The sequence below is a fragment of the Microcebus murinus genome, chromosome 9 (genome assembly GCF_040939455.1).
Source record: "Microcebus murinus isolate Inina chromosome 9, M.murinus_Inina_mat1.0, whole genome shotgun sequence".
In the NCBI taxonomy this organism is placed as follows: Eukaryota; Metazoa; Chordata; class Mammalia; order Primates; family Cheirogaleidae; genus Microcebus; species Microcebus murinus.
In genome coordinates, this window is record NC_134112.1 from 68,076,752 (window position 1) to 68,086,083 (window position 9,332).

Below are 9,332 nucleotides of genomic sequence, written 5' to 3' on the forward strand. Positions count from 1 at the left end.
CTCTCCCGCTTCCCTACATCTCTCCTCCTAGCCCGACTGGCCCTCCTAGGATCAGTCATGGTCCTGGCTGGCTACAGGAAGAATTCAAGCCCTTCTTTTTTTAACTCAGTACTAGAAAACTTATCCCAACTCATCCTTGTTAATCATATAGCCCTAACCCAAGACTCCTCTTCTAACCAAGAGTAATTTTTCAGAATAGGGGTCACAATACAGAAGATAAGCTTCTGGGCTTTGGAGACAGGCAGACCTAAAAATCCAACTCCAATTCTTACTACCTCTTTGACATCAGGCAAAATACTTTCTAAGTCTCAGTGTATGCCTCTTAGAGTAAGAAGATGCCTAAATTAGGTAAATAATGCAATTAATCTGCCAGAGAGTAAGCATCAATATTTGGTGTTTATTAGGTGTGGGGCAGGAGAGTGTGGATGATAGAAGCTTGGGTGGCAGGCAGACATTATGTTTGAATCCCAACACGATCCATCACAAATTACTTTCTTCTCAGAGCCTCAATTTTCTCATCTGCAAAATGAAATTAATAATAGGGCCTTTTTTTTAATTTACAGAGGGTTTAATGAGTTAATAGTTCTAAATCACTTGGCACTTTGTGGTATATCTGGAGAGAGGATGCAAGAAAGTGAGCTCACGCTACACTATATTGCCTCCCTCTGGATTCTAGCCCAAGCTGCTTTGCCATGAAGCCTGGGTCACTCTCTTGAGGGTCTCTCAGAGGCTAAGTGTGTAATTGAAGAACTGGAGGAGATCTGCACTCATTCATCCATCCATTTATTTATTTATGCAAAAAATCTATATTATTCACTATTGCCATCCTTTCTTTGACCTCTGTGTGTTGGACTTTCAGAACTGACAGCTGGACCTGTCTCCAGAGTCTCCTGCCTCTCCCCAGGCAAGCTTAATTTAAAGTCCTCAACAACTTTCAGCCTTCCCTGTCCTGCTGTGGTTACTGGGGTCATATCTGAAGGCCACTGACCCCCTAGGCATGTCCTCTCCACCTGTACTTAGTTGACTAATTTTAAACCAGAAAATTTTTGCCTTTAAACTAATGTTTGCTCACTCCACCTCTAAAGTTATTTCTCCCTTATTTTCATCTTTCAGGTCCAGGTTCTTGTGCCATCCAATATGACAATGAACTAATCTGATAAACTATTATGAGCTGATGAGAAAATGTTAGAGAATATTATTCAGCCAACCAATATATTCTGAGGACTTACTGGTTGCCAGGCACTGTAGGTTTTGTGAAAATCAATGGTGAATTGATGGATGCAGTACTTGTCTCCATAGATCTTCCAGTCAAGAGGAGAAGATGTGAAAGTAAAGAAATTATTAAAACACTGTGCACTGGTAATTTCTGTGGCAAAGGAAGAACACAGGATATGCACCTAATCCAGAATTGAGGGGTCAAGGATGGCTTTGTGGAAGGAGCAATGCCTTAACCAAGAGAAAGGGGTGGTTGGATATAAGTGTTCTAGGGCAAAGCAAGTACAAAAGCTCTGGGTAAGGAGAGAGCATGACTTGTTCATGGGAATGTAAAACGTTCAGTGTGGCTGGAGAATGGAACATAAACAAGGAATAAAAATAGTTTAGGTGATAGACATACACAGGGCCCAAGTTACAAGTGGTTTTATAAGCACCATCAAAGAGTTTAGATTTTATCCTAAGAGAATTAAGGAGCCACTCAAGGTCTCACATAAGGCAGAGACATCATCAAGTTCGGTTTTAGTAAGCTCATTTTGGTGGAAGTACAGAAAATGGTTTGGAAGAGGGCAACACTCGACAATACTGGCCATAGTCCATCCAGTTAGGAAGCTTCTGCAGTGATTCAGGTGAGTGACAAAATGGCTTGAGCCAGGGAGGAGGCAGAAATCTGCAATCATTTGTGCATCCATTTATCTATTCATTCAACAAATATATGTTGACTTTGTGCCAGGCACTATGCTAGGTTTTAGGGATTAAATGGTGAATGGAAAAGACAGGGTCCCAACCTAGTAGAGGATTCTGACTGGTTGTAATAAATGCTTGGACCATGTGCTGAGGTCCCACAGGGCAGGCATCTGTCTGGGACTTGGAGAGGTCAACTGAAAGGCAAGTGAGAGAAATAAAAGGCAGGCTCACATCTGAATCCAGTTATTCCACAAATATTTATTAACACTATTGTGTGCCAAGAACTCTTCTTGGCATGGAGGATACAGCAGTGAAAAAGACAAATTCCTTAGGTTATGGAGCTTGCATTCTGGTGGTAAGCTTCCTTTCTGGTCTTCTGATTCATGAGTATCAGTAGGAAGCCAGGATGGGAGATGGAAACAGAGAAGTTATGACATAGATTGACAACAGTGAGAAATATGAAAGCAACACCAATGTCCAGACAATTCAGGAGAAGGAGCACGTTTGGTAGGGAATGATGAGCTCACTTTTGTACATGTTGAGTTTGAGTTCCCAAGAGATGTCAGATGAGAATTCCTCAGTAGGCAGAATGTATTAATATAATGGTTAGATACCTGGGCTCTGTGTGCAGACTGCCTAGGTTCAGATACTAATTCCTGTACTTATAAGTTCCATTATCTTGGACAAATTACTTAAAGTTCTTGTACCTCAGTTTTCTCAGCTGTACAATGGGAATAATAATAGTACCTACCTTACAAGGTTGATGTGAGATTAAATTGCCTACTATAATATATGTTAAGTGCTTAGAATAGTGCCTGACACATGGTAAGTCTTACATAAGTGTTAGCTACTGTTATAGCTGAAGCTAGGGCTGCATATTTGGTAATCATACCCATGAATTGGTGTGAATTGAGCACTACATGAAAGTGCCACAACTAAGGTTGCCATTAACATCATAGATGCTGTAGATTTGTATAGTTGTTATAACAGCTATGTGGCAGATGCTCAGTAAGGAAGGAATATCTTCTGGTGCTGAAATAATCAGTGCTGAAATAATCGAGACCCTAATACAGTCGATTATCAATGCTATACATACTGTATGAGATTTCCCAAGGAGAGAGCAATGAAAGAGAGGCGTGAATGGCCTAGGACAGCACCTTAAGGATCAACAATAATGTCTGAGGAAGAGGTGGGACCTGCAAAGGAGACTGAAAGGGCCTGGCCAGAGAAATAGGAGGAAAACCAGATGCTCTTAGTATCATGGAGGCCAAGGAAAGAGAGCATGACAAGGACAGAGTGGTAAACTATGCCAGATGGTGCTGAGAAGTCAGGCAACCCAAGGACTAAGAAATGTCATTGGATTTACCAGCCAGGATGTTTTTGGTGCCCTTGAGAATAGACATGGTGGAGGAAACCAGGTTGCCACGAATGGAGAGATGAATAGAAAATGATGCTTGTCTGTGAAGAAGTAAGAAGATAGGTAGCTGAGGGAGACATAGCATTGAGGATTTTTTCCTCCTTTATTTGAAGCAAGAGAGTTATGAACTTTTTTTTTTTTTTTTTAGAGATAGGGTCTCACTCTCACCCAGACTGGAGTGTTGTGGCTCAATCATAGCTCACGGTAACTTTGAATTCCTGGGCTCCAATGATCCTCCCGCCTCAGCCTCCCCAGTAGCTGGGACTACAGGTACGTGCCACCCAGCCCAGCTATTTTTTTTTTTTTGTAGAGATGGGGAGTTTGACTATATGTTTCCCAGGTTGGTGTCGAATTCCTGGTGTCAAGCGATCCTCCTGCCTTGTCCTATCAAAGTGCTGTGATTATAGGCATGAGCCACTGTGCCCAGCCTCATGAATATATTTGAATGCTGAATACAAGAAATCAAAAGCCAGCAGCAGAATGTTCCAGGAGCAGAAGGGGGTTACTTGATAGAACAAAGCATATCTTGCAGTTTGGGAGAGGATGGGATGGAATGTGGGACCTCTTTAAACCTCCAGTGTTACACTTGTACAATTTAACAGTGTCCTTCTGGAGGTGACACTTTTGCAGGGCAGGAATTTCAGGCCAGGTAAGTGGTAAAAAATATTTGGGGAAAAAGAATCAGGTGGCCCTTTAAGTATTAGACTATAGGTGGTCATCTACTCTTTGTAAGGTTAACCTTAACTGGCAGTTGTTTATATTACAAGTTGACCCCTTATCTGCAATTGTTCTACTCTTCTATGACTGGATCAGTAACATATCTTTTTGTTACGGATGATTGATTTTAAGCTGAAAATTCCTTATAAAGCTGTAATTATATCTATGTTATCAATGTTTTCTTGTGCTTTCATTGTTTGCTGTTAGTTCCTGCCACTATAGGTATTTGGTTCTTAAAATCATAAATAAAATAATAAGTGGCTTCTTCCCAAGGATCTGAATCTGGATGTGTCACATGTTCCATCCGTCTAATTTGTTATTTCAGTCATTTTATACCTATCTTCTTGAAAGTATCGAAATGACATAATTCATTATCTTTCTTCCCAGCATCAAAAATGTTTTCTGCTCTTTCATTTTATAGCTTGTGAAACTTTCAAGACATAAAAACATAAATACATACACACATATTTATATATGTATGTATATGTATCCAAACTTATTTTCCATACACTGAAGGCTCTCTGTGCATAAGCTAGACCCCTTCCTCATCACTTGGAATCTCCATAATTTCTTTTGGACCATTTGGGTACTATTTGTGAAAGTAAGGTCTATTGTCATTGTATGGGCCTATTTTTTTAAAATTCTCATTGAAAGAAATAGTGCAGTGAATATAAATGAAAATTTCATTATTGACAGTCATAGATTTAAAAAGCATAGTTGAAACAATGAAAAAACTGGATGAGTAACAGAACATAAAGTTTTTCTCAGAGGTCAAGAAACATTAGAAGACATTGGCTGAGTGACTCAGTAGGTTAGCAGCAGATCAGAATTAGAATTCAGCTCTCCTGACTCTTGGATAGAACTACATTCATTGCCATACTGTGACAAATAGAAAGACATATTTCTAAAATTTGCCGGTATAATCCATTTAAAAGTAAAAAATATAAAACGCACATGCATTTTTGGCCACATGATACCCATGAATAGGTTAAATAACATTTTTTTCCCATAGAAATTTTTTTGTTCTATGTTAATAAACAAATGAATGTGACTTGTTGTTAATTAGTAACATATAGAAACTGGGAGACATAAATACTTTCAGAGAAGGCTTTCAGGATGTCCAATAAAACACTTCCTGCTCCCCTGAAATTTCACTCTATCCAAAGATTTTGTAATTCCTTTTATTTCACTGAGACAATGTGATGTGCTATAATAAGAATTCAATCTGTTATGATATTATTGCATAGGAATATTCATCAAACTCATAAGCTTAGGCGCGATTAGGTCTATTCTCTTCAGAGCCTTTCAGACTCCATTCTCCTATTAACTCATCCCTGATGTGGCATTTACGCCTTAGAAATGTCTTTTCATTTCCATAGACTTAAAACAGCTGTTTGTATTATTCATCCCACGGTGCCATTTAATTCATCAACAGAATCACGACCTTTGTTTTGTGTTTTTTCTTCTGTTACTTTGGTTGGTGTGTGAGACTGAGTCATTGAGTTCCCGAGGACAGTGCTGGGTGGGCAGCCTTGGTCTTGTGGCCCCTCGCTTGCCATTTTGTGGGCATCCATTCACGCATGGGTTTATTTAAATCCCTAATACCACAGTATCCTTGAAAATCTTAATTTTATGGTGTATCCCTTACAAAGAAGAGGCACCTAACAATTTCAAGTCTGGGCGATCATGATGATGGAAGAGAAATAGGAAAACTGCATTTTTCATTTGCCTTCTTTTAAAATGAATGGAGTGCAATTGGATCTGAATTTCTCAAAAATAATGTTCACTAAAAGTTTGGAAAAATAAAGAAATTCAAAGTGAAAGCAATATAAACTTGTGCAAAATAGAAGCAGTTTCTTTAAACAAGCAAAGTCAGTAAAGAAATGCTTGTATTGGCAATGGTCACTCAAAACATTCATTTTAATCTCTTGACCCGAAAAAGAATGTTCCTATTATTGTTGCTATATTTACCATTGACATGACAGAGCCAGGCTGGTATTAGCCTTTAACCCTTTTATAAAAGGATGGCAGGTGCACTGCATAGTGGAGTGGCAGAGTTAGCCCCAGAGAAATAACAGGTGTTTTAAAATTTCGTCTGCTTTCTAAAGAGCCCAGTTTGTCCCTCATCTTACTTCCTCTTCAGTGTCGGCTTGTTAAAGTTTCAAAAATTAAAACTTACTTAACTCTTGAATGGGATTGATGCTACCAAGGGATCACTCTCAGTTTTCCCAGGTCCATAGTGTTGTCCTATGCTCAGAGACTGGCACAAGTCCAACCCCAAGTCTTTTTTTCTCATATGCTTGTCCAATACTGCCTGCATTTGGGGAAAAGGTGGCCTCAGGGTAGATATTTCTATGCTAAAAAAGGAAATCCATGCTGTCCTTCATTTTTTGGCACCTTGTGATTTAAAAAACCAATGCCAATCAAATCAATAATAATTCATTTTCTTCTTACCAAATATAGAATGTCCCAAACAACATAGTCTTACTATATGAATACTCTTGCTATGTTGCTGAAACGACTTTTTCCAGGAAGCTTGAGGAGCTGGCCAGCAAAATGACTTACCTGAATCAATGCACTAAACCACACCCCCACCCTGTTGGGATGCCAGGGGAAGAAGCTAATGGTTGTGTTCCTCCAGCAGTGCCTCATCTGTAAAATATAGTTTTTATGATCTAGCTGGTCTTTTACTCAAGGTAAGATGCCTAAAAAATTCAATCATTTTTGATAGGATGGAGCATTTATTTTCCTGATTTGGGCAACAAACTTTCAGGTATGAACCTGTGGGATGATTTTTATTTTCTTTACTGTTTAATCTAAAAGTGAGGGTGAGAACATTAGTTATGGCAATACTTTTTAAGTGGTAAAAATTTCTTTGGGGTTGACATCATCGGCTGTCCAGATTAATAAAATATAATAAAATAGGCCTTTCATATTTATAAAAATAGTCTATAAGAATCAGATACTGTATCTGTATTTACTCACTACTGCCCCATTGTGCTGAATTTGGTGAAACATTACTATGTAAGGTACATATGTATGTAGTGCATAAATATTAGTTGAGTGGATGAATGAATGAAAAGTGCTTTACAGTAATTAAACAACCTTCTTTATGATCCCTCCTTCAGAATCCAACCAAAGCTCAGTTACCTGAATAGAGAAAGATATTACTTTGAGTTTTCCTGCATTAACAAAATAAAGGGTTATAATTATTTGTCTCTGACTTGTACTATTATTTAATTCTCAGGAGAACCTTTAAACTGAAGGTTTTAGTAAAAATAAAAAAAAAGTATTAGCTGGAAAAATGGGCTTATGTCTACATAAAAGCCCCCAACATTGTCTTTAAAAAAAAGTTGTAAAATCAAGAAATTCAACTATCCACTTTTATTTATCACCAGTAAATATCCAGTGTTCATTTTTCTGACAAACTAAGATGATAAGCCTTTCTTACTCTTATGTCCAACTGACACCCAAATTATCTCCATTTATTTTGATTTAAAATAACTATGATTATGAGAACAATAATTTAATAAAATAAGTGCCCTCATACACTAAATTCAACAGCATTTCTGTTGTTAATAGCCTATAATCTATTTGAAATGAAACAAAATTATTCTAAAGTATACTTAAATATACTTTAAAAATCCAGTGGCTATTAGGTTAACATGTTTAATGCATAAAAATGGAATATGAAATTATGGAGTCATATTCTTAATGTTTCAGAGGAAGATTTCAATTCCTACATTTGAACCATCTGATAAAAATTACTCTAGGATATATTTTATATACTTATTTTAATTATTAGGGGAAATACGCCAATGTCAAGACAATATTTGTTTATACTTGATAACCCTAACTCTTGTTCTTGATTTGTTCTCAGTGATCTGAATGTGCTAGTTTGCTTTTAAGAAAAAATTCTACTACAGCTTAACTGATTTCTAAATGATGGCATTTTTGAGGTCATAATGAGCAATCTATTAAAGAGTCTAATTTAGGTCCGTATTGAAGATTACGAGACATAGATGAAGAGACATCCTTGATTAATACAATGTTCCCCATCTGTGAATATTGTTCAATGCGAAGAATGTTCCAAAATAAAAATATATGTACTTTAAAACTTTGAACATATTGCTTCAATATTGCTTCATGTGTTTATATGAAAATTGCAGTTATAAATACAATGTCATATAGCCTTTCTGATTACGTAAGCCATTTGTCTGAAACAAGGGAGCCAAGTGAAAAAGTGTAAGTAATTCAAAATTCAGCACCATTAGGGAAAACTTTAAAGCCCATTTTCCATTAAAAGGTAAGTAGAATATTCATTTACAAAAGGAAAGGATGGGATTATTCAGATTGTGATTACAGACTCACTCTCTCTTTTTTTCTCCCCTCCAACTCCCTCCACCTGTTTTGGAAATAATATTTGAGCTAACACCTCAGCTGGGACAAGGGCAAAGAAAATGCTAGTAAAAAAGGTAAAAGGTGAACAAAATTTCTAAAATGAATATTTTTGCTCTCCTGTCCTTATATATAAATAACATTTCTACTTATAAAGCATGTATTTATTGCCTACTATTAAGCTAGGGTACTTTATGGGGATAGAAATAGGTAGAAGGTAAGATGGCTCATGAGCTAGAGAAGTCTGAAGCAATTAGAGAATACCATCACATCATGCAAAACCACACACAGATTACATATAACCTAAGCAGACAGAAGGCTGAGAAATGAATGTGGGTCAAAGTGATCAAAGATAAAACTCAAATGGGCCTATGGATTGAGTAGGATAGCTTTAAGAGAGAAGGAGAAATGTGTGCCTGTATGTTGGGGGATACAGGATGTGGGTGTGTGTGTTTATGGGGTGGTGATCAACAATGGAAAATAGGAAAGAATGAGAGAAGAAACTGGATAGATGAAAATGAGTGCTATATCATGAAAGGTCTTAATAATGGGCTTTGAATTTGGTCCCAGGTATACAATAAAGAGACACTGAAGGTTCTTAAACAGTGGGGTCAAATTTTAAACCACTTAAAAAATTGGCCCCAAGCTTTTTTTTTTTTTTTCTAATTACTTTCAAACTCTTCTATACTTATGAAGATTTTTTTTCAAGTGTCACTGATTCCCATCAATGGAACAAGCTTACCATTCTCTTTTATTTCTTATGTAGCTTCTCTATGGTGATTATGTACATGCTATATCCTGGTTTCTGCTGCTAATCGTGAACTATGTTTTTCTGTCTTCTGCCATGGAGAAGCATCTAAGGCAGGAAGCTGGGTCTCCATTTCCTTTATGTTTCTCCTCT